Here is a 26,268-nt window from a genome sequence, read left to right as displayed (position 1 = left end):
ACATCTTACACACTAGATGGAGTAATTTGGTCGTGGCTGAATCTCCAAAGGCTGTCAGTAGTACTGACGAAATGTCGTCTATTCCCAGACACTTGTTTCGGCTTAGGTTTTTCAGCGCTCTGTCAAATACTTCTTGCAGTATGATATCTCCCGTCTCATCCACATCTACCTCCTCTTCCCTTTCTATAACATGGCTTTCGAGTTCATCTCCCTTGTATAGATCCACTACGAACTCCGTCCACCTTTCAGTTTTCACTCCTTGCTTAGGATTGGTTATCCATCTGAGCTCTTCATATTCATACAGTTGCTTCTCTTTTCTCCAAAGGCCTCTTTAATTTTGCTGTAGGTGGTATCTATCTCTCCCATAGTGAAATATGCTTCTAAATCCTTACATCTGTGCTCTAGCCATTCCTGTTTACCCATTTTACACTTCATATCAATCGCATTTTTTAGAAATTTGTATTCCCTTTCACCTGCTTCATTTTCTGCATTATTAAATATTCTCCATTCATCAATTAAATTCAATGTCTACGGTGTTAGTCAAGGATTTCTACTAGGCCTGCCCTTTCTACCTATTTGATCCTCTGATGCCTTCATTATTTATCTCTTAAAGCTACCCATTCATCTTCTACTGTGTTCCTTTCCGTTGCTCTAGTCACCCGTTGCATACTGCTCCCTGAAACTTTCAATAACCTCTGGTTCTTTTAACTTATCCAAGTCGCATCTCCTACCTTTTTATAATTTCTTCAGCTGTAACCTATAATTCATACCTAATACATTTTGATCAGAGTCCATATCTGCCCCTGGAAATGTCTTACAATTTAAAATCTGGTTCCGAAATCTCTGTCTTACCATTATGTAATCTACATGAAATCTTCTGGTGTTTCCAGGTCTCCAGCATGTATACAGTCTTTTTTCATGAATCTTAAACCAAGTGTTTGCGATGATTAAATTACGCTCTGTGCAAAAGTCTACCATACGACTTCCTCTTTCGTTCCTTTCCCCCAGTCCATATTCGCCTACTATTTTTCCTTCTCCTCCTTATACTACTATCCCCCACCACAATTAAATTTTCGTCTCCCTTAACTATCTGAATAATTTCTTTTGACTCCTCATACATTTCTTTAATTTCTTCATCATCTGCGGAGATCGTTGGCGTATAAACGTGTACTATTGTTGATAACCCTGTATTCACCTGATCAGAAGTTCTGTTCTCCCTGCCACTAAACTTCACTAATTTCCACTATATCTAACTTCAGCCTACACATTTCCGGTTTTATATTTACTAACCTACCTGCGCGATTAAGGGATCTAACATTGCACGCTCCGATCCGCAGAAAGGCAGTTTTGTTTCTCCTGAGGATGACACTTCCTGAGTAGTCCCCGCCCAATGATCCGAATGAGGGACTATTTTATCTCCGGAATATTTTACCCAAGAAGACGCCATCATCATTTAACCATACAGTAGAGCGGCATGCCCTCGGAAAAATTACGGCTGTAGTTTCCCCTTGTTTTTAGCCGTTCGCAGTACTAGCACAGCAAGCCCGTTTCGGTTGATGTTACAAGGCCAGATTATTCGATGATCCAGACTGTTGCCCATGCAACTACTGAAATGTCTACTGCCCCTCTTTGGGAGCCACATGTCTGCCTGGCCTCTCAACAGAGACCCCTCCGTTGCGGTTACACCTACGGTACGGTTAGCTGTACCGCCGAGGCACGGAAACAACTCCTCCGACGACAAGGTCCATGGTTCCTGTAGGTCAAGCTAAATAAGTAGTAAGTTCCACGAAACGTAAAGTAATAGGGGCGCAAAGGAAAGCTAAAAACTAGACAGAAAAAGCTTCTTGTTTATCGTGTAATCTGGCAGGGCCAAAACGTGAATAATAACGTATTAATACATATGATACATAAGATACTGACGTCTTTTTCGCTGTTCCGTATGGTTGGTACTGTTCTGACCTTACGTCACCGTGGTACACTACTCTTTACTCTTATTCAGATTTTCTATCCTTGGTGTCAACTTATTGGTGTGTGTTGATAGCTGGGAGGCTTGTAAGACTGGCCCCCTCCAACTCGTCTTCGTCCACTGTTGGCGGAAGGGGGACCGGGGAGGGGGAAGAGGCTAAAACTATAACAGTATCACAAAGAGCTTTGAAACAAAAAATGTTATTTACTGTTATAACTGAGCATCCATTGTCTCCATCTCATTGAACACGCTGAATACTGACAAGTACTGCATCACTTGCAGGGTAATTTCCACAGCACTCTTAATTAAACTAGCGGTATTAATGAACGGCATGACTTAAGTGTCTAGTGCAGAAGCCAGTTACATTAAATCACGTAGCTACAGCTGCGAAATAAATCTGATCCATGTTCTAACGCCTATGACCAGTTACCCGGTTACTACTTACACATCCGTCTGTTCAATTAAGATTAGCTTTGAAAGTGCGCGAGTGTGGAAAGCGCGCCCTGCTACGCTAGCACTTCCTAAGTCATTTCATCTAATTACAGACGGCATTTCCCGCACGCTGCTCACTCTTAATGTAATTTTACCTTTGCTTCTCAAATAAAATTCCTTGTCACTTACGTCAGTAAACCTATCCTTAATGCCGACTACCCGTCCTTAGATAACTCTAATTACATTCTCATCTCTTCTATTTGACTTGTAGCTACATGCTGGTTTGCTGCTGCGGTTTGTCGCCCAGACTCACGTAAGACTCCCACTTCTCCCTTTAGCCACTGGCCACCGTCACCGTTTCATGAGGACACTTCCTAGTACCCAACAACGTCGCCCGTCTAACTACTTGCAGTGAGTTCTTGGAAAGTTGCTGTGTTCATAGCACACAGCTGCCAACTGCAATAAGACATTGCTGCAAGTCTTCCGAAACAAAAGAAGTCAGCTCTGTTTTGATATGAAAATGCTTATTAGCACCAGTGCAATGGTGGCTTTTACGGCTGTAAGTAAGTATCTATCTAATTAAATTAATATTTGGCTGCTAGGTCATACACCACTACTGCGTCTATTCTTGTCGTGTCAGCCTCTGCATAGAAGTGGGAAAGCTTTTTTACCACTTAGAACTTAAGTTGTATTCAGTCGAAGGTTTTTCAATAACTTAAGCAACGGTTACGTATTAACTGTCCTTACTCAAAAGAAATGCAGAAAATCAAACTTCCTCGCAGATTAAAATTGTATGCCGGACCGAGACTCGAACTCGAGACCTTGGCCTTTCGCGGGCAAGTGCTCTACCAACGGAGCTACGCAAGCGCAACTCAGAGCCCGCCCTTACAGCTTTACTTCTGGCAGTACCTCGTCTCCTTACTTCCAGACTTTACAGAAGCTCTCCTGCGAACCTTGCAGAACTAGCACTCCTGAAAGAAAGGATATTGCGGAGACATAGCTTAGCCACAGCCTGGGGGATGTTTCCAGAATGAGATTTTCACTCTGCAGCGGAGTGTGTGCTGATATGAAACTTCCTGGCAGATTAAAACTGTGTAGGAGACGAGGTACTGGCAGAAGTAAAGCTGTGAGGATGAGGCGTGAGCCGTGCTTGGGTAGCTCAGCTGGTATCAGAGAGCCGGTAGGCCTCTGTAATAAAAAACTGAGTGAAAGGTCAGCCACCGAACTTGAACAGGATGTCTAGCGACGTCCGCAACGACCAAACACAACGATCAATAACGAACAAAATAAAAAGAAAAGAGTTGGTGGAGCACTTGCCCGCGAAAAGCAAAGGTCCCGAGTTCGAGTCTCGGTACGGCACACAGTTTTAATCTGCCAGGGAGTTTCATATCAGCGCACACTCCGCTGCAGAGTGAAAATCTCATTCTGAATGCAGAAAATATTTTATTTATTCATGGATTTGCTTTGCACATGTTATCAGATAATAAGATTAAAAACTTTCGTAAGAATTAACTGCTAATGTTAAGAAAGAACTCGTAATAACAGTAATTGTAATAATGATACACCTGACATCAAAACTGTCGAGAAAAAGGAAGTGTGACTCACTGACATTGACATCCGAAATTACAGCATAATCGACGAGAAACAAATCGAAAAATTATCTACATACGATATCTAAAAAATCTAACTACAGCTGCTGTGGTGTATACCTGTGAATGTGGTCCAAGCAGTTCTCGGTACATTGGGAGCGGTGCCAAAAGATCTTAGTGGACACTCTAAAACCATTGGCACTCACAAAATATCCATCTGCTAACTATAGGAAACCAGTTTACCGAGCTCTGCGCGAATTATCCGCCGATACATCACACATTTGTAGACGTTCGGGAAACAACCGACCACTGATAAAATCCGAAATGGAGCCCACTGAACTCATCTGCTGTATTTACTGTTATAATAGTTACACCCAGGACAACGCAGTGGCCGATAACCTTCTGCTAACAACCGAGATCAGTGGCGTTTGCGAATACTGGTCAGTGCTAACAGACAATCAACACTGCAGAAATCAATGTGGGACGTGCGACGAACGTACTCGTTAGAACAGTAAGTTGAAATCTGGCGTTCTTGGGCTATGACAGCAGAAGGACAATGGGACTGCCTTTTCTATCAGTACGACACCATCCGTACCACATGTCCTGGACTCGTGAACGTTCGGTTTGGACTCTAAACGACTGTAATTCGTGGAATCGTCAGATGAGTCTCTGTTTCAGTTGGTAACACCTGACGATAGGATTCGTATATGGCCGAGACCCCACGAAGCCATGGACACAAGTTGTCAACAAGGCCCTTTGCAAGCTGGTAATGGCTCCACAATTGAGTGGGCTGTGTTACATGAAGTTTGCTGCGTCCTGTGGACCGTCTGAATGGATCATTGACTGGAAATGATTATGTTCGGCTACATGGAGCCCATTTTCAGCCATTTATGGACTTCGTGTTCCCAAACAACTCTGGAACTTTTATGTGCCATGTCATCAGGCCACAACTGTTTGCAGCCAGTTTGAAGAACGTTCTGGACAATTACAGAGAATCATATGGCCAGCCAGATTATCCGACATGAATCGCACAAACATTTATGGGACATAATCGAGGGATCAGTTCGTGCACAAAATCCTGCGATTGCAACACTTTCCCAATTGTAGATGGTTATAGAGACAGCATGGCTCAATATTTCTGCAGGGGGTTTTCTACGATTTGCTGAGTCCATGCCAAATCGGGGTGCTGCACAACGCCGGACAAAAGGAGGTCCAACACGTTATTATGGGGTATCGCGTGACTTCTGTCACCTCAGCGTATATGAAGACATTTAAAAAAAAAAAAAAAAAAAAAAAAAAAAAAAAACAGTCGGCCGTTTTGTGAAATGATTTGTCCAAAAGTAAGAAGTAGTACAGAATAGAGATACGTTTGACGCACCTTTGAATGATACTCGAAATCATGCAGAGCGAATGAGGTACCGATTCAGAACGTGCATTCTCTGTTCTTATATTTGAAGGCCCTCTGTTGAAAAACTTTTGTGACTGAAAAATTGTTGGAACTTTTTATACTTTCGGGCGTATATGATAGAAGTATACCAAGGTCACACAACAGCTCAATGCACGATCTACGTAATCCCCCAGACAAATTTAGTCTAGTACTCTCTAAAACTCTAAGGTTCTAAGTAAAAGCTCAACTTTACACTCTAAATCGGCACCTAGTTTACCGTACACTACTTCGAGTTTGACTCAAATGTTTCTCTTATCCTATTTTATTTCTTACTTCCAGACAAACCATTGCACAAAATATTTGACCATTTATTCAACATTTTCTTACTAGTTTTGTTCAAAAAACGTGGTTTTTCTCACGCCTGATTTGCGTTCTCAGAGTTTTAAGTTCTCGAAACGTCCTGAATTTCGTACTTGATTCTAAGGAGACCATTTTGACAGTTAAATGTCACACCAATGTTGGGCAAACTTTCTAGACATAGGAAAAGAACTTTTTGGCACTTCATTTACCTAGCAAGCAATAGGCCTTCGTGGAACATTTTAATTTCGTCTTTTCTCTCAAATGATTTATTAAGTTCCTCTTAATTGGCCTGATTACCTTAAAGCAATTAAATTTTTTTTGCAAAACTAGATCTCACAGTGATCAGATTGATAGCTCACTTTCGATTTCCTACTCTTCCTTTGACTACGAAAAGTCGGGCAAACACCCTGTGTGAAATTGACAGGGAGTCTTGTTTCCGCTGTACTCAAACATTTGACCCGTAAGGGATGGGGAAAGATAGAAAGCTGGTAAGATGGGATGAATTACTTTGAAACAGAAGAATAAGGAAGAAAGGCGGAAAGTGAAAAGATACCCTTGATTAACTACGTGGTTTTGCGTATCTCGATAACAAAGTCGGCGAAAGAAGATCCCTGACGGACGCAGTGTGCTCGACGTGTCTGCTTCTCTCGTCTGCTTCAACCAGTCACGTGACGCGATTCTGTTTACGTCGTTACGGCAGCGTCTCAGTATTGTCAAAGCCATAGGCAGAAGATTATTGTTTCAAATGTCTCTGAGCACTATGGGACTTAACAGCTGAGGTCATCAATCCCCTAGAACTTAGAACTACTTCAACCCAACTAACCTAAGGACATTACACACACCCGAGGGAGGACTCGAACCACCGCCGGGACCAGCCGCACAGTCCATGACTGCAGCGCTTTAGACCGCTCGGCTAATCCGGCGCGGCTCAGCGATTGTTACTAATTGCAATGTACACCGCTGATGAACAAGAACGACAGCTGTATACAACCGTTATCAGCCTACTCTTATTGACTGGATGGTTAAGTTAAAGCTAACGAAAGTCAGAGTAAAAAACTCGCATATCCACCAACATTCTCCCAAACGATTGCCAGAAAAAGATTTGTATACCACTTGTTTGCAGATTGTCTACCAAAATAGTCATCGTTTTGAAAACAAATACACTGGCGTCCAAAATTAAAGCAACAAACCGCTATTTCCCCGTCCTGCGTCTAAATCAGTATTCAATCATATAAACTGTCAACGAGATGTCCATATGATACTGTTCTGCAAAGGAGACGGCATTCCGGTCAACGGACAACCATACCAACGATAACATCACAGCACCTATGAAACAATGTAGTGTTTGCCGGGTAGTCCCACATCCACAATCGCTGTGTACACAGTCACAGACGGTGCAGTATGGCACAGAGAAAATGCTTACCAGACTCACTGCGGTGCACGGCCATAGAAAGAAAGGGAGCCGAACAGTCGCAAACTGATCTGGCCCGATGGCTTAATGTGAATCGCTCTGTTGTTTCTCGGAGGTGGCGACAGTTTATAGAGATCGAAAATGTTTCCCGAAGACCAGGGCAGGGCCGAACACGTGTGACTTCAAAAGAGAGGACCATTATCTGGCTGTAAGGGCACGACATTGCCGCCTTAGTACTGCACAACAACTGACATACGAGCTCGCACCATCCACTGGACGTGTTGTATCGAGGAAAACGATGTGTAGTAGGGTTCTGCAGACTGCCTTTACTTTCGGAGACGTACTGTATGTCTACTTTTGATGCGTCTTCACAAAAGGGAAAGTCTAGAGTGGAGCCATCAATATACTACCTGGACGGTCGAACAGTGGGGCAATGTTCTTTTCGCTGATCTGTCACGATTTAGTATGGAGAGTGATTCTCGATGGATTCGCATCTGGAGGAAACATGGAATACGATTTCTGGACCCAAACATTCTGGAAAGAGACGGAGATGATGGAGAATCCCTAATGGTGTGTGCAGGGATTATGTTTACCACTCGAACCCCTCTTCATGAAATTGTTCTGGTGAATCGGCAAGGTTTAATTGCTGTCAGGTATCGTGACGAGATCCTTGGACCTCATCTGCGGTTGCTGCGAGGTGCTAAGTGCTGTGGGCCGAGACGTCGTACTGATGGGCGATAATGCTCGACCTCATAGAGCACGGGTGGTTATGTTTTCTTGGAAACGGAAGATATTGCACGCATGGCATGGTCTGCTCGCTCTCCCGGTTTGAATCCCATTGAATCCCTTAGAGTATGTCTGAGATGCACTAGAAAGACGGCTTTCTCCGCGTCAGCATCCACGAACCACTCCCCAAAACTGCATACAGCTCTGCAGCACGAATGAGCCTTACTGCCTCAACATGAGACTGATGACATCACTCACAGGAGACTGATGACATCACTCATAGCATGCTGCGTCGTTGTCAGGCAAGAACATTTTTGTCTACCGTTACGCGGGCTGCAGTTGTTTGCGTTCTGTATTCTTTACCCTCGGGCATGGATGTATGTGCTGTCCTTAGGTTAGTTAGGTTTAAGTAGTTCTAAGTTCTAGGGGACTGATGACCACAGATGTTTAAAGTCCCATAGTGCTCAGAGCCATTTTATTCTTTACATTGTTTTTACTTTACCGTCCGCAGCTCGTGGTCGCGCGGTAGCGTTCTCGCTTCCCACGCCCGGGTTCCCGGGTTCGATTCCCGGCGGGGTCAGGGATTTTCTCTGCCTCGTGATGACTGGGTGTTGTGTGATGTCCTTAGGTTAGTTAGGTTTAAGTAGTTCTAAGTTCTAGGGGACTGATTACCATAGATGTTAGGTCCCATAGTGCTCAGAGCCATTTGAACCATTTACTTTACTATCACCTGTTTACACGGTTTGGTGGCAAATTAACGCAACCTTGCTAAATTTCCTTTTTTTTTATTTTGGACACCAGTGTAAATATTCAGTAACCTGCAGTAACAGAGAGACCGCAAAGAGAAGTTCTCTGTTAAAAAACGAAAGCACAGCCTATGGAATCAGTTGGAAAGTGTGGGGCAGATACTACATACAGAAAAACAGGTGGATCAGTGTGTACCAGAGAAAAGGAGCATCGCAGATGCAGGAAGCCGCAAAAAAAAAAAAAAAAAAAAAAAAAAAAGTGAGACTCTGCCTTTGCTCAGTAATATCTGTTATATGTAGTTGATGTAGATACACTGCACTCTGAGCACAATAGACAGAAACTTTGCTTGGAATACTAGCAGTCAAGAGGCACTACAAGGACCATCGTGAACAACTAATGGATGAACGGACTTCAGTCACGCTACACTTCTTTATAATGCCGAATTCGCCTGATTACCCAGTCCATTTTTGTTTTGACTCACTATAAAAGACTTGCCAGCTATTTATTTCAATGTTCTATAATTCTGTGTTCATTATAATTTTTACAAGCAAATATTTTCTTAAATGCTTGTTATTTCTTTACTGCTTATTTGCACAACATCTGTGTCAATAATGCTAGATCATGGCCTAGTAACTCAAACATAGGTCTCAAAAATAAATCATTAGTGGAACATGTGGCCAACAAGTGTGTCTTTCTACGTAATCATTCCTCACAAAGTACTTGTAGTTCACACGTTCACTGACGCGAAGCCACCAACGAACACAAAGCAGAGAGTCATGTCTGACTCCAAGCGCCCTCTCCGCTGCCGCCGTGTTTAGGACAGTTAGGTCAACGGGAGTCATGTCTGACTCCAAGCGCCCTCTCCGCTGCCGCCGTGTTTAGGACAGTTAGGTCAACGGCCGTGGGGGCAGTGTGGTTTTGGCAGGGCAACAGAGCGGACACGCCAGTGTTTCCGTGTGCGGAGCGTGAGGTCACCTTGTTGACATTCTGACGGCCGTCGCTTACGTGCCGGCTTACCGTCTACGATTCATGGCCAAACGTTACCGTAAATCTGAGCTCCGATTTACTTTCTGCAACGACCGTGCCCGACTCGAAGCACACAAGGTGGAGCGTTTTCTGCGAGAGCAGATGAAGACCCCAGCGACCGACATTATAGGAATACATTTGTTGATCGTGAGCGGCGTGGCCTACGTTAAAATCATTATCGTCGCGGCATGAGAAAGCATCCCATGTGAGACTAAATAGGGACTTCGCTTCTGTCATGCTGACGGCAGTGTCGAAATGGAAGCCATCGACCACGCAGACTTCGGTATACGTACAATACGCATTTTAGAACTGCCGTTCGAACTTCGTACAGAAGAAGTCGTCGCGGCACTCGGACCACACGGCACAGTCCACGGTCATACTGCGGAGAAATGGACGGAGTCTTTGACTTATCTTGTTCTAAACTGCGTACGACATGTTACAATTGATGTCCGAAGCCACGTCCCGTCCTACTTACATATAGGCGGATGCCGTGCAATAATAATGTACGCCGGCAGCCTCTGGCGATCCGGGTGAGGCATACAAGGCCACTTTAGACCCGAATGCGTACAATGGCGTATTACGCAACTTCCAGCCGCCGACGGGCCACCCGCGTCGTAACCTACGGTTCTACCGCTGACCTACGCCGCGTCTTTCGCTTCTCCTACCGCCACGCAACGCCGCCCGGACGCCACAACTGAGCCCGACCGTACCTCAACGGAGGGCGCCTCGGGCGGCCCCCGCCGCGGCTGGCCATCGACCCGCTCCAATAGTGCCGACACTGCCGGCCGCTGACCCATCCCTCGGCAGCAAGATGGAGATCGACTCGTTCATCGTCCTTAAAGTGGTCTTCTTGCCAGAGCGACGCGATTACCCGCCGTCGTCGGACACGGAAGGTCGTCTCAGGAAACAACGTTCTCCAAAATGTAGTAAGAGAAGGCGCCGAACCGTCTCCGGCCAAGAGTAGACGTTGCAAATTGAGGATAAGGCTGTCGCCGACCCGAACGATGCTCACGAATTCACCTCTGCCGAAGGGGAAGCTGTGAGCGCGGCGACACCCACCGGGGTACCTACGCCAGTCCCACAAAAGCACCACCACGAGGACGCCGAACTATTTAATGGATATAGCACAGCTGAAACTACACCACGAACCACTACTCCGTCTTCTGAGGATAAAATGGACGATGCACCGGTGCCCATCTTCACGGCATGGCACGACGACGAGGTCAAAGAGCAGGACCTGTTATGGGTCCATGCGTCGTCGATGCCGCTCCATTAATCATACTTCCACCGCGATACCCATACCCTTCTGCTGACGCCAGAGTGGAACAATCTCCAGCCGTACGCCACCAGGCCTATCGGATACAAACGATCAACACCAACAACATCCGCTCAAGTGTGAAAATCCGCCTTATGCAGGAGATCTTCTGGGCTTCTCATATTGATTTCGCCCTCCTGCAGGAAGTTTTCTTGACCAGTCCCCTGATTATCAACGGCTCAACTGCCCACGCCAACGCAAGTGATCCCATCTTCGTCTGTGAAGGAATTCCTGTCACCAGCGTCACCTTCCCTCCATCAGCTCGGTGCATGGCACTCTCTGCCATGGGGACATGCCTCATTAAGGTCTATGTCCCTTCGGCCACCAACCAACGATATCAATGGGCCCAGTTTTAGTCTGAAGACATCGCTGCCTGTTTTTAGGGCGACACGAATACTGCCTGCTAGGATGTGATTTTAACTGCGTTCTGCACCAGAAAGATCAGGTTGCACACTATGTTACACGCGAGGAGCTACTTATAGTGGTGCAGAATCTCCTGCTCCACAACACCTGGGAAGTTGAACATCGCGACGATTCTGGCCATACCTTTCTTACCAGTCATTCTGCAAGCCGGGATATATGTCTCAAGAGATCTGAGATACTGGAAGCCGAACTCTGACTAATGGCGTTTTCCGACCATCATCTACACGGTTCTCCTTCCGCCCCAATCGGTATGGCGCAGCTGTACGCAATGGAAACAGAATACTTCTCATCTGCATGACTTGGCTTGTCGCCAACAAGTCAGCAAGACATGAACAGCCTGAGAACGACGCTTTCCCAGTTGCTGCTCGACACTGAAGTGGAGAGCAAGAGGACGCTGATAAGATACGGGAAGGACTTGGACGAATGGCTTCGTAACACTGTCAACTTCTACAAAGCGATCCTGTGAGATCTGGACGCTAAACCGCCAGCCGCAGACAATAAGTTGGAATGGCAAAGAACAAGGCGAGGAAACTGAAGGAAATTTCAGGGAGTGGTGATACGGAAGTGACGCCACGGTAAGGAGGGTTTGGAAATTCCATCCATGCATCATATAGTGTCCGACGAACGACGGCGCCGTTGGCAGCTCATCGACACTCTGGTCGCGCCTCATGGCTCGCAGGTGACCAATCCGAATGACATCGTTGACGCACTCTTCGAACACTACCAACATAACTACGTGGAAGAAGAGGCCGATGCTGAAGTGCATTACGTCACGCGTATCCTCCCCCACCATAAAGTCAATAAGGATACAGTCAACAGATCGCCCAGCATTGATAGCTTACCGATTTTTACCGAGCCTTCTGGGGTCTCATGGCAACTCGGTGGACGACTATGTTTCAAGAACTGATGACATCCGACCAAGCAGTTCGACTTTGGGGGCGTCATCATTCCGGTTCACAAACCAGCCCCTGGTTCGACAATCACGAACTATAGACCACTAACCCTGTTCAACGGCGATTACGAGATCTTCACCCGCTTACTGGCAGTGTGCTTCCGGACAATGCTCTCTCATGTCCTCTCCCTAGAGCAAGCGACTACTGGGGGACAGGTTAACATACAGGCTGCCAGGGGGGGATGCCGTGACTTTAATTGCAGAGACGGCGGCCTGCATAACATGACTACACGTTATGGGGGTGCCGCTGGCAGTGCCATGAACACCACCAAATCTTCTGTGATGTACATTGGATGAGACCTCCAGGAAGGTGAAGTCCTGTTACACGTCATTTATAAAGACGTCCGCCAGAACACCCTGCGCCACCACGATACACTTTAACGTATTGAGTTCCTTTACTGTTACGTGGCACCAAAATTGGTCCACGTCGCGCAGGTGCTCCCATTGCTAACGGTGATTGGGTGGATCCATCAGGCGGGCCATGACTATTGTCTTACAGCTGGTTTTATGTTTAAAGTCCGTTATCAGACACTTACCCTGCCCCCACAGGATGGTGGCCTCGCACATCCCTAACATGCAGCTTGCTTCAGATCCACCTGCCTGCGTCCAAGTCATCACCTACGTCTGTCAGCAACATAGTGTCTCATTTGTCTCACATTTCATCTTCCTTCTTCGACTACAGTTACACTTATACCAGCCAGATAAGCGTCCGCCCAGGACTAAGGATTTGTACAACCTCCTGTTGCACCTGTTCACTGTAATGTCATCAAATATCCCTCCATCTGGTGACCCGCAGTGTGGAGTACCATCCACCAACTCTTCCCCCATACGGATGTCCGGACAACGTGGTGTCATGAAACTTCCTGGCAGATTAAAAATGTGTGCCAGACCGAGACTCGAACGCGGGACCTTTGCCTTTCGCGGGCAAGTGCTCTATCAACTGAGCTACCCAAGCACGACTCACGCCCCGTCCTCATAGCTTTAATTCCGCCAGTACCTCGTCTCCTACCTTCCAACCTTCACAGAAGCTTTCCTACGAACCCTGCAGAACTAGCACTCTTTTCTTCCAGGACTGCTAGTTCTGCAAGGTTCGAAGGAGAGCTTCTGTGAAGTGGGCATTGCAAGTGGGCATTGATTTAAATCAGCAGGGAAATTTAAAATTTGTGCCGGGCCAGAATTCTAACACTGCTTTCCAGCTTACTAGGCAGAGATGCTCTGACCATTTTTTTCGCTGTGAACTCTTTTATTTTTTACTTTATTTATCTTTTTTTTGGGGGGGGGGGGGTATAAGGGGTGCTGAACCCATCTACTTACCTAACTTAGTTTAATCTCCAAAGAAAAAAGAAAGGAAAGAAACCAAAAGCCAATACCGAGTGATCAAAAAGTCAGTATAAATAAGAAAACTGAATAAATCACGGAATAATGTAGATAGAGAGGTACAAATTGACACACATGCTTGGAATGACATGGGGTTTTATTAGAACCAAAAAAATACAAAAGTTCAAAAAATGTCCCGCAGATGGCGCTTCATCTGATCAGAATAGCAATAATTAGCATAACAAAGTAAGACAAAGCAAAGATGATGTTCTTTACAGGAAATGCTCAATATGTCCACCATCATTCCTCAAGAATAGCTGTAGTCGAGGAATGATGTTGTGAACAGAACTGTAAAGCATGTCCGGAGTTATGGTGAGGCATTGGGGTCGGATGTTGTCTTTCAGCATCCCTAGAGATGTCGGTCGATTACGATACACTTGCGACGTCAGGTAACCCCAAAGCCAATAATCGCACGGACTGAGGTCTGGGGACCTGGGAGGCCAAGCATGACGAAAGTGGCGGCTGAGCACACGATTATCACCAAACGACGCGCGCAAGAGATCTTTCACGCGTCTACCAATATGGGGTGGAGCGCCATCCTGCATAAACATCGTACGTTCCAGCAGATGTTTATCAGCCAGGCTGGGGACGATGCGATTCTGTAACATAGCGGCGTACCTCTCACCCGTCACGGTAGCAGTTACAAAACCAGAATCACGCATTTCCTCGAAGAAAAAAGGCCCGATAACGGTAGATGTGGTAAATTCAACCCATACCGTGACTTTCTCGTCGTGCAATGGAGTTTCCACGACAGTTCTAGGATTTTCGGTAGCCCAAATTCTACAGTTGTGGGCGTTGACAGACCCTCGGAGCATGGAATGAGCTTCGTCGGTCCACAACACGTTACTCAACCAATCGTCATCTTCCGCCATATTTTGAAACGCCCACACCACAAATGCCCTCCGCTTCACTAAATCTCCAGGTAACAGTTCATGATGCCGATGGATTTTGTACGGAGAGCGTCGGAGGGTACGCCTCAGTGCCAACCAAACAGTAATGTATGGAATGCCGGTGCGACGTGCGACTGCACGAGCGCTGACTTCCCCGTGCTTAGACGAACCCGCTACAGTCTCCATTTCTTCCTGAACTGTCTCAGCAGCATTACGCCTTGTGCTCGGTCGGCCACTACGAGGTCTATCGTTTAAACAACGCGTGGCTTCGAAGTTCGAAATCATTCTCGCCTCAGCTGCATTTGTCAACGGACCTTTATCCGTTCGAATTCCCTTCCTATGGCGATAGGATCGTAACGCTGATCGAGCACATTCCCCATTCTGATAATACAGTTTCACTAAAAGCGCCTTTTCAGGTAACGTCAACATGCTGCGACTGCTGGCGCATCTGATTCTCTCTTTTTTTTTTTCTTTATTGTGATTTTAAACACCTTATACAAAGGCGGGCTGTCAGAAGCACAATACGCCGCTCTTCAGCCTTGAGGTTGACAACAAGTAGTACATAAAGGTGGCACAGAGTAGACAGTAAAAACGGTGGGCAAAAAATGTAGACACTAAAAATCGAAAAAACATGGAGCCGTTCACGCTGGACGAGAAACATCACTAACACGAGGCGACACGGTGCACATAACATGGATGATGGCGACGGCTCGTGAACGGTGGTGGCGTAACGGCGAACAACACTACACACAAACGAAGGCACACACACGAGACACTGACGGCGATGATCTCCGGCGCGCGAATGTTCACTGAGCGTGTACGAGTACGGGGACCTGCCAAGAGAGGAGGTGGAGGAGGAGGAAGGGGAAGGGGAATGGAAGAGGGGAGAGCAGAGATGCCATGGGCAAAGGAGAGAGGGGGAGGGAGGAAGGGGGAGGGGAAGCCAAGGGGAGAGGGGAGGAGGGAAGGGGGAAAGGAAAGAGAAGGGAAGGGAAGGGAGGGAGGGAGGGTGCCTAAAGGAAAGGACACAGGAGGTGGGGGGGAGGATCAAAGTTGATAGGAGGGGTAGATGCAGGGGAGGAGGACATCATCACGGAGGGGGAGCTGGCGGAAGCCACCTTGGGAGAGGGTAAGGAGGGTGGAGAGATGGAGACCGGGTGGGACGTGCGAATACAGGCGCGGCAGCGGGTGGGGGTGGGAGAGGATAGAGGAGACGAGCGGGTGAGGAGAATCGAGTTTGCGGGAGGTGTACAGGATCCGTATCCTTTCAAGGAAAAGGAGGAGGAGGGGGAAGGGGATGAGATTGTACAGGATCCGCGTGGGGGAGGGGAGACGGATGTGATAGGTGAGGCGGAGAGCATGACGTTCAAGGATTTGGAGGGATTTATAAAAGGTATGGGAGGCTGAGATCCAAGCCGGATGGGTGTAACAAAGGATAGGGCGGATGAGGGACTTATAGGTGTGGAGGATGGTGGAGGGGTCCAGACCCCACGTACAACCAGAGAGGAGCTTGAGGAGATTGAGGCGGGAGCGTGCCTTGGCTTGGATTGTCCGGAGGTGGGGAGACCAGGAGAGGCGACGGTTGAGGGTGACGCCAAGGTACTTAAGGGTGGGAGTGAGGGCGATAGGACGGCCATAGATGGTGAGATAGAAATGAAGGAGGCGGAAGGAAGGGGTGGTTTTGCCTACAATGATCGCCTGGGTTTTGGAGGGATTGACCTTGAGCAACCACTGGTTGCACCAAGCGGTGAACTGGTCAAGATGGGATTGGAGAAGGTGTTGGGAGTGCTAGAGGGTGGGGGCAAGAGCAAGGAAGGTGGTGTCATCGGCAAACTGGAGAAGGTGGACGGGGGCTGACGGCGGCGGCATGTCCGCCGTGTACAAAAGGTACAGAAGGGGGGAGAGGATGGAGCCTTGGGGAACACCGGCAGAGGGGAAAAAGGTGTAGGAATCTGTGTTATGGATGGTGACATAGGAAGGACGGCGGGAGAGAAAGGAGCCGATCAGACGGACTTAGTTAATGGGAAGGGCGAAGGTTTGGAGCTTGAAGAGGAGACCGGAATGCCATACGCGGTCATATGCACGTTCGAGGTCCAGGGAGAGGAAGATTGCGGAGCGACGGGAATTAAGCTGTTCGGAAAGGAGATGAGTGAGGTGGAGGAGAAGGTCGTCGGAAGAGAAGGACGGCCGAAAGCCACACTGGGTAACGGGAAGGAGGCGGTGCTGGCGGGGATGCTGGTGGATGCGTCGGGTGAGGATAGATTCCAGGACCTTGCTGGAGACCGAGGTAAGGCTGATGGGATGGTAGGAGGAGACGGCGGACGGCGGTTTGCCAGGTTTAAGGAACATGAGGATACGGGAGGTTTTCCACAGGTCAGGGTAGTAACCGGTGGACAGGACTACATTGTAGAGCCTGGCCAGGGTGGAGAGGAAAGAGACAGGAGCTTCACGAAGGTGACGGTAGGTGACACGATCGTGACCAGGAGCGGTGTTGCTTTTTGTGCGGAGTGTATCAATGCGATCCTGTGTAGTGATAGGGGCATTGAGGTCCGTGTGTGCAATGTTGTCCAAGTACTGGAAACCAGGAGTGAGGTGAGGGACAGAGGTGGCAGTTCGATCTCGGATATCCGGGAAGAGGGAGTAATCGAACTGGGGATCATTGGGGATGGAAAATACATCGGAGAGGTAGGAGGCAAAGTGATTGGCCTTACTAAGGGTGTCAGGGAAAGGGTGATCATCATGGAGAAGAGGATAATAGGGGGGAGGGTTTAGTTCCGGTAAGGCGACGGAAGGCCGACCAGAACTTGGACGAGTTTATTGGTAGGGTAACATTTAAATGGGTGCATGTCTGTCGCCAGTCCCGGCGTTTCTTAGCCGCGAGCAAATTACGAATGTGTCGCTGGAGTTGCCGGTGGCGTCGTAGTGTGTTCGGGTCATGCGTGCGGTTGAAGGCACGGTAGAGACGACGGGATTCACGGAGGAGGAGGACGGCCTGTGGGGGTAAGGTAGGACGGTGGGGGTGGATGGCGACAGTAGGGACGTGGGCCTCCACGGCCTCAGACAAGGTCTGCTGGAGAAAGGAGGTGGCATGGGTGACATCGTCAGGGTGGTGGTAGGTGAAGGGGTGGCTATCGACCTGGGTGGAAAGGGTATCCCGGTAGGCATTCCAGTCGGCACAGGAATAGTCATGGACATACTTAGGGGGAGGGTCATGATGAGGGTCAGGGCGGGGGCGATGACCGTCTGAAACGGTGAGGAGGACAGGGAGATGGTCGCTACCAATAGGCTCCAGGACATCCACCGTTATGCGGTCAAGGAGGTTGGGGGAGGAGAGGATAACATCAGGAGTGGAATTGGATTCGGGACGGGTGTGCTGGGGGATGGGGATTAGGTCGCCTTGAAGGGAGGAGAGGAACCGATGCCACCGCCGTAACTGGGCGGCGGAACGACTATGGATGTTGAGGTCGGCGGCGATCACGTAAGAGGAGAAGGTACGGTCGATGTGGGAGAGGAAGTCGAAGGGAATAGGGGTGTTGGGGCGGACATAGATGGTGGCGCAGGTAACGGTAGGGCCGGGGAAGAAGAGACTAAGGATCAGGTGTTCGGTGGGGTCGGGAAGGAGAGGTTGGAGCCAAACGGGGATCTGGCGGTGGTGACCAATGGCTACTCCGCCACGCGCAATTGGGAGGGGATTATCGGAGCAGTGGAGGAGATAGGGCGGAGTGTGGATGGAGTGGTGGGGTTGGTGGAAGGTTTCATTAAGGAGGAAGGCATCCACACGGTGGGTGGCAAGGGTGTGCAGGAAGAGGTTCTTATTGGCGGGAAGGGAGCGGATGTTGAGGAAAAGGATACGTCGCTGTCGCGCCGTGACAGGGATTTAGACGAGGGTGTCAAGGCGGGAGAAGGTGAAATGGGCCTGGTTGTTGGAGTAGGTGCCGTACATTTTGAGGTGGAAAATGGAATGGGCGGCGAGGGATACCTGTTGGAGGGTGTGGGGGCGCTGAAAGGGATGTACATTCTGGAGAACGATGGTGAGGAACCGGATGATGTCCTCAGCAGTGGGGGGGGGGGGGGACGAAGGGAATTTCCAGGAGGGGTGGGGGCGTCCAGAGGACGGACAGGGACGGTGAGTTCAGGAGTGGTCGGAGGGGGTCGGGCTTTACACTTTTGGGAGTAGGTGGGATGGGGGAGATTGCAGGTATTGCAGGAAGGAGGGGATTGGAGGTTAGGGCACTGCCTGAGGAAGTGCGCCTGCCTACAATGCGGGCAGGTGGGGGCCTCGCGGCAGTCAACTGTGGGGTGCGCGTTATAGTGCAGACACCTCTGGCAGCGCAGGGATTGAGGAGGGGAACGGGAGGGGTCGACCTTGTAACGCTGGTTGAAGAGGAGGGCACCCTCCTTCAGGAGACGGTCAATGGAGGGGGCATCCTTGGAGAAAACCCGCATAAGGCGGGTGGGGCCGGCCGAGTTGAAAATGCGGCGGACCGCCCGCACCTCCAGCATGGGATGCACCTTGAGCTCCGCCAACACCTCCTCCTCCGTGAGCGACGGACTGAGCCGAGTGATCACGGTGGTGAGGGTCGGTGGGCAACGCGGGGGTTGGGGTTGGGGGGGTAGGAGATGGGGAAGGAGCAGGGGTGAGGGAGGCATTGGGGCCAAAACGGGTGATGGGGAGGTGGGAGAGGATGTCAGTATGGAGGGTGGGGTTGGGGGAGGAGATGAGAACGGAATCCTGTCTGGGAGTGAGGAGAGAGATAGGTGTACCAGGGAAGTGTTGGCGGAGGAGGAGGGAGAGATTCCGGGCCTCAAGAAGGGAAGGATCAGGACAGGAGAGGAGGTATTTGTAGAAAGAGGAGGGGGGAGGAGGAGGAAGAGGCGGAAGGAGCAGGGCCAGGTGGGGAGACATCCATGGCACCCTGGGGGGGGGGGGAAGGAGGACGGGGCGGGGCCTTTTTGGGGGCGGAGGAGGTGGTGGCGCCACTAGGGCGCTTAACGGCGGCAGAAGGGCGGGTGGTGACAAGAGGAACGGGAGCAATAGGGAGGTGGTGGGAAGGGACAGATCCTGGCGTGGACGCAGCAGTCGGCGCCGGAGACGGCGACGGCGACGGCGACGGCGACGGCGACGGCTGTGATGGCGAAGGCGACGGGGAGAGCTGGGAATGGACAGTGGACCTACGGGCCACCACCCTAGCCAGAGCTGCAGTGACAGGCTGGGAGAGTGGGGGGAAAGGATCAGATCGAGAGGAGCGGGAGGAAGAAGCTGGAGAGGGGGCGACAAAGAGCGAGGGCGAAGGGAGAGTGAGAAGAGGTGGGATGGAAGGAGGGGGGTGGGACTGGGCACACCACGTTATAGTGGTGGAGGCGGCAGAAGGGGAAGTGTAAACTATGGCGGTGGTGGTAGCGGTGGCGGTGGTGGTGGGGGTGGACATGACGTCAGGGAGAAACAATAACGCACAGAACGAAAAGGAAAGGACACAAACATGGGACAGACGAAGACAAAGACGGAGGAAGACGAGGTCGGAGGAAGACGAAGACGGCCAAAGACCAGGGTCGGACGGCGGCGGCGGCGGCGGCGGCGGCGGCGGCGGCGGCGGCGGCGAGCACCGGCTGGTGGCGGCGAGCACCGGCTGGTGGCGACCAGGCGGCGGCGGCGGCGGCTGCGGCGGCGGCGGCGGCGAACAGACGGCCGGACGGACGGACGGACAGCAGGCAGCAGCGGTAGCGGCGGTGATGGACAGCGAGCAGGCAGGCGGGCGGACGGACGGACGGACGGACGGACGGACGAACGAACAGCTACAGCAGTAAGCGACGGGCAGACAGACAGACAGACAGACAGACGGACACAATCTTCGAAGACGGAGATTCCAACCTGAGAGTAGCCCAGGCTTTGCAATCTGACGCCTTCGAATGAGGGGATCCAACCCTCTGATTCCGATTCTCTCTCTCTCATTACAGCTCCTTTTATACACGATTGTCATGCGCAGTCACTGACGTTTTGCTGTCCAACGCCATCTGTGGGACATTTTGTGAATTTTGTTTTTTTGTTTTTTGGTTCTAATAAAACCCCATGTCATTCCAAGCATGTGTGTCAATTTTTACCTCTCTATCTACATAATTCCGTGGTTTATTAAGTTTTCAAATTTATACTGACTTTTTGATCACCCGGTATAACGCTGCTTGGCAACGCAACTTTTAGCCTACCTTAGAAACATGAACTATCCCTCTCCAGGCGTTGCCCTTAACTACTTCCATAAATTCTCCCAAGGTGATAGGCACCAACAGCCTATAATTTTTTATTTGTTTATTTATTGTTATTACATGATTATAATTAGTAAATGTGTACAAATGAAAATTCTATAACACGGAATGTTACAAAGAAAGTGACGAAAATAACTTTGTATACTGCTTACGTTACTGTAGCTAAAAAATCTTTCTACAAGAAATGGTGCAACTGGACCACTGAACCACTCGGACGCAATCGTCACGGAAACTTCATGGCCTACTTCAACCATGTCTCTTGTCAGACCCGAATTCTCAGCTTATTGAGTCACTACTAATGTGACACCGCTTGCCCGTTGTCCTCATTACTCGCAACTTTTCGTCGATTCCTATAAGAGTTCGAGCCTGGTGTCTACCTGCACTGAAGAGATCATTGGCTGCTCTCGACTTGAATATGTATATGTTGTGTCTGTTCTTTCTGACATACCCGAAACAACACATACCTCATACGTATAATTTGGTTTTTTTTCAGCTAGATAGAGAGTTGTCTCTATATAAACGTTCAAATGTGTGTGAAATCGTATGGGACCTAACTGATAAGGTCATCAGTACCTAAGCTTACCCACTACTTAATCTAAATTATCCTAAGGACAAACACACACACCCATGCCCGAGGGAGAACCCGAACCTCCGCCGGTGTCTTGATATAAGGGCAACTCTTTATCAAACTGTGATATAACAAATTGGTCTACAAAACCCACCTAAGCGAGTCGCGCGAGATTTTTAAAATCCTCTCTCCTTCTTTTTCCACTGGCTACCGTTACCGTTACTAACTTAACCTTCGCAATACCAAGTGAGTGAGGGAACTTCATGCTAACCTGTCGAAAATACTATAATCTAGTTTTATATTTCAAAATTTTGAAAAAAATGCTTATTTGTTTTAATGAAGTTTTGTACCAGATTCTATGTATGTGATGAATTTTTCAGTTCGAGTTAACCCAAAAATTGAAGTCTTAATTATAGATGTAATTTTGCCCAATGTATGTTGTATTTAGTGATTTCAGGTTCAGGATCCCACTTATACATCAATATCACTTTAAAAAGTATGTTGTGAGTAAATATAAGCAACAACAAACAAATCTCCTATTTTTCAGTTTTTTTATGGTGGTCACAAAATACCCCTCCCTCCACCCGCCCTTGGTAGTACACGTTACTGAAAAAGCGTTGGTGTTGCTAAGATAGAGCTTTTCAGGTTCTGGACCCAACTTACATATCAACACCTCTTTAAAAGGTACGTTATAACTGTAACTAACCACAACTAACTAATTTTTTTTTCTTTTTGGGTGAGCAGGGTTAACGTTTCATGTGAGGATAAAGAAAGGAAAAAAAAACTTTTGAACACGTTATGCAAAAACTAATTAAGTCACTAATTCGATCTAACCTTAACCCTTACAAGCCCAGTGGACAAGTAGTAGACAGGCCAGATAAAGAACACGATTTAATTGCAAATCTTACACTGTTAAATGTCACAAAATTGTGTGGTACAATTTACACTAACGTTACTTTTATAGACACTAAGCGTACGACTAGCGTGACAGTGCACTACGCACACACGCGCGCGCACACACACACACACACACACACACACACACACACACACACACTACAATCACATACACTTAACAGTTACAATTTAACACACAACGGTAAGACTTCGCCTAGGAAACGTCCCTATGCACAGGAAGGATAGACACTAAGCGCACGACTAGGATGACAGCATGACAAACTGTCCTACTTAAAGCTTCTATTTGACAGTACCTCTCCTTTATCCAGCTCCACTTATCTCTTGTACACGTTACTACAAGAAAGAAAGGAAGACTAGAATATAAATTCTTTCTAATAACCGAATATCAGAGTGATTACTCAGGCGGGCAATAATCTTGGAGGAAAGAGAGAGAGAGAGAGAGAGAGAGAGAGAGAGAGAGAGAGAGAGAGAGAGAGAGATAGAGAGATAGAGTATTTACAAAAAAAATTAACGTCGAAAGCTAATAACAAAATGCTGTTTTGTGTGTGTGTGTGTGTGTGTGTGTGTGTGTGTGTGTGTGTGCGTTTCCTCAGTTACGCTGATTAATGAAAAGTGTGTACATATGAATAAATCTTAATATGCTGTATGATTCCAACATTGTCAAGTTAAAAGCTTCGTTGATGAAGCTAATTTACCACGGTCCTCATTTATTTGTCTCATTGTATTATTTACTCCTCCCTCTCTTTCATTCTCTTAACTTAACTTCTGATGTTTCTGGGAACTAAATCGGTTCTAGGCGCTACAGTCTGGAACCGAGCGACTGCTACGGTCGAAGGTTCGAATCCTGCCTCGGGCATGGATGTGTGTGATGTCCTTAGGTTAGTTAGGTTTAGTTAGTTCTAAGTTCTAGGGAACTGATGACGTCAGACGTTAAATCGCATAGCGCACAGAGCCATTTGGAAACTAAATTTTGGTATGATTAAATCTATGTAGTTACCGTTTTTACAATTGTGACATGAGAGGAAGATTTTCTCAAAATGAAAAGTCCAAACAAGGACTTTATAAAGGTACTAAGGTACTTGAAAGTTACTGGACAAATCTTCAGCGAGAATAACCTTCAAATCCCTATCGAACCAGAGTGACTTATGTTACATGTGGTTTCTCCACGTTTCAGATCAGTTCTGTGGTTGATCTACATGTAACACCACACCCGATTACCTCACATGTTTAAATGAGATGGTTCTGTATTTCTAATAAGCTGATTCGTGGTTCTGTTTCTGGAGGTGATTCTATGGGAAATAATAACAACAAAGAAGTATTTAGTCTTATTAGACTAAGGATGTTGCCAGAAGAAAAATGCTCGAATCAGGTGTAACTGTGAAGTAGGGTAATGATAGTACCATTATCAAAAACTAATAAAGTACGATAGGCAGTACACTCTATAAAACTTAAAGACTAGTTCTGAATGTCTACAACCTTTAATTTTATCACACAATCCTATTTCCTGATTGCTTCAAATCAGTGTAAGTTCCCTACTTCAGTTTCAGGGAAACTTCTTTTTTATCTTCCAAGCATATTCTGTTCTTTAGACCTCGAGAGGACCTTTGCTGTTCGATATGTATATGTGACACGATAATGTACACTAACCCAAACGTGCTAGCAAGAAAAACAAAAGAACTGCGTGTTGCTTACACTCTTTTTGCTTACACTCTCATCATTTCAATGTCTTGCGCTGAATTGTCTGCGTAGGACTGCACTCCCGCTTACCTAGCGCAGCCTTTTTCCCTGCTGCTATTTGCACTCGGACTCGGCAGGGTTCCTCAACGAGCCGTGGGCCTCGACGGTGCGTTGTGATTCGCGCACTCTGTTTCTGGTGCCGCTGAACTCGACTACCGGCGATGTGGCGAACAGATCACTGCAGCCGGTTGCAAGCGGGCACAGGTGGGTAAATCTGGCAGGATGCACGGCTCCGACAGACACTATGTAAGCGCTATCGCAGCAGCCTCGTGGCTCATTTACATTTTGCTAATTGTGTGTGCAGCAGTCGGAGAGCAAGTCAGTGCCAGAGCTTCGCGTTGTGTTACGTGATGCAGTTAGGAGGAATCGTGACCGCGAGAGCATTGGATGACTAGGTGCGCACAGGTTTTGAGAGATTGCGAGGTAATTCAAGAACGCACTTGGTCATAGCTCTTAAGGTATGCAATGCGTTTCAGAGCCCACGTTTACTAGATTTTTCTGCTTCGAATGTTCGTTCCTGTCATATCCCTGAATACTGACCATTCCTGCTGGGACACCCCGTATTTGATACAATGAGCTCGAACTTCATGGCGCCGGCCGGTGTGGCCCTGCGGTTCTAGGCGCTTCAGTCTGAAACCGCGTGACCGCTACGGTCGCAGGTTCGAATCCTGCACCGGGCATGGATGTGTGTGATGTCCTTAGGTTAGTTAGGTTTAAGTAGTTCTAAGTTCTAGGGGACTGGTGACCACAGATGTTAAGTCCCATAGTGCTCAGAGCCATTTGAACCATTTTTTTGAACTTCATGGCACCCGCTGTGCTGGCGATGAGATAGTGGTTTGTTCCACAACTGTCTTATTATATGGTCAATTTCCCCACATATTACGTTGCTAAAGTCCTCTGCTGGGATTCTTCCGAATGTCAAAGCAAAAATTACGTAGTTCCATTTAAAAAAGTGGATCACATAATTCGGGGAGGGGGGGTCTTAGAAAGCCCTTTGATGTTGTAGTCACGCATGTGTGAAAATCATATCCCTCCGGGATCCCGTCACAGTAGGTGGTGAACAGGAGGCCTGAAGAAGCATAAGCACGTTGAAATTTTTCTAATGATTTCTAACTGTCCCTAGTGGTTCTAACCAGTACACAAATGCAAAAATTACTGTCACCCTGCACTCCAAGGGGGGTGCGATCACTTTCAGTGTGGATGCAGCCCCACAATATCATTAGAGAAGTTTGAAACATCTGGGGGTGTCAGTAGCGTCTTTCGTGCTGTTGTTCATCACACTGAGAACTGTCGTTTTCGGCCGTGAAATGTGTGGGAATCAAAGCCCCAAGGAAAGAGATGGTTTCATTTAAAATCTGAGGCTTTTTCGTGTTGGTTCTGAGCGGCGACGTGCCTTCGCCACCCATAAGAAAAACCCGTGATTTCAACGCTGCGTGGTGGTGTGACAAATATTTTCCTTCACCATCCATAAGAAAAACCTGTCATTTCAACGCTGAGTGTCCTCGTTCTGACCTCCATCGCAGGGGCGTCAAATGAAGGGAAGAAATTTGTATAAGACGGGGTGGTTCGAGCTTGCCACCGTGTGACACCTCTAGGGTGGCGTCGGACACAACTGTGGTGAAATATGGTGTCACTGTGACATCATTAAGCCACCTCACACGTCACACGAGCTTCTGAGCTGTGGCCTTTTATTCGCACGTGTCGACACCTTGCTGCTTGAAGCGTCATCGATCCCGAGAATTACTTCGCAGGGAGCGATGCTTTTGCATCACTACAGAGGAAGCTTGTAGTCAACTTTAAGCCAAGTTTCAGACTTCAGTGTCGCAATAGAAGACGGTTACGGGGGTTCGCAAAAGTGATCCTTTCGTTCTTTTGCAGAATGTATTTTAGGTGGTTGAAGGTACTTTTCTCAATCGGTATACAACAGGATGCTTTGCAACAAGACGTTCAAAGAAATACACTACCGGCCATTAAAACTGCTACACCACGAAGATGACGTGCTACAGACGCGAAATTTAAACGACAGGAAGAAGATGCTGTGATATGAAAATGATTAGCTTTTCAGAGCATTCACACAAGGTTGGCGCCAGTGGCGACACCTACAACGTGCTGACATGAGGAAAGTTTCCAACCGATTTCTCATACCCAAACAGCAGTTGACCGGCATTGCATGGTGAAATGTTGTT

Source organism: Schistocerca serialis, chromosome 7 (genome assembly GCF_023864345.2).
Source record: "Schistocerca serialis cubense isolate TAMUIC-IGC-003099 chromosome 7, iqSchSeri2.2, whole genome shotgun sequence".
NCBI lineage: Eukaryota > Metazoa > Arthropoda > Insecta > Orthoptera > Acrididae > Schistocerca > Schistocerca serialis.
The sequence above is the reverse complement of the archived record's forward strand: the minus strand, read 5'-3'. Positions refer to the sequence as shown.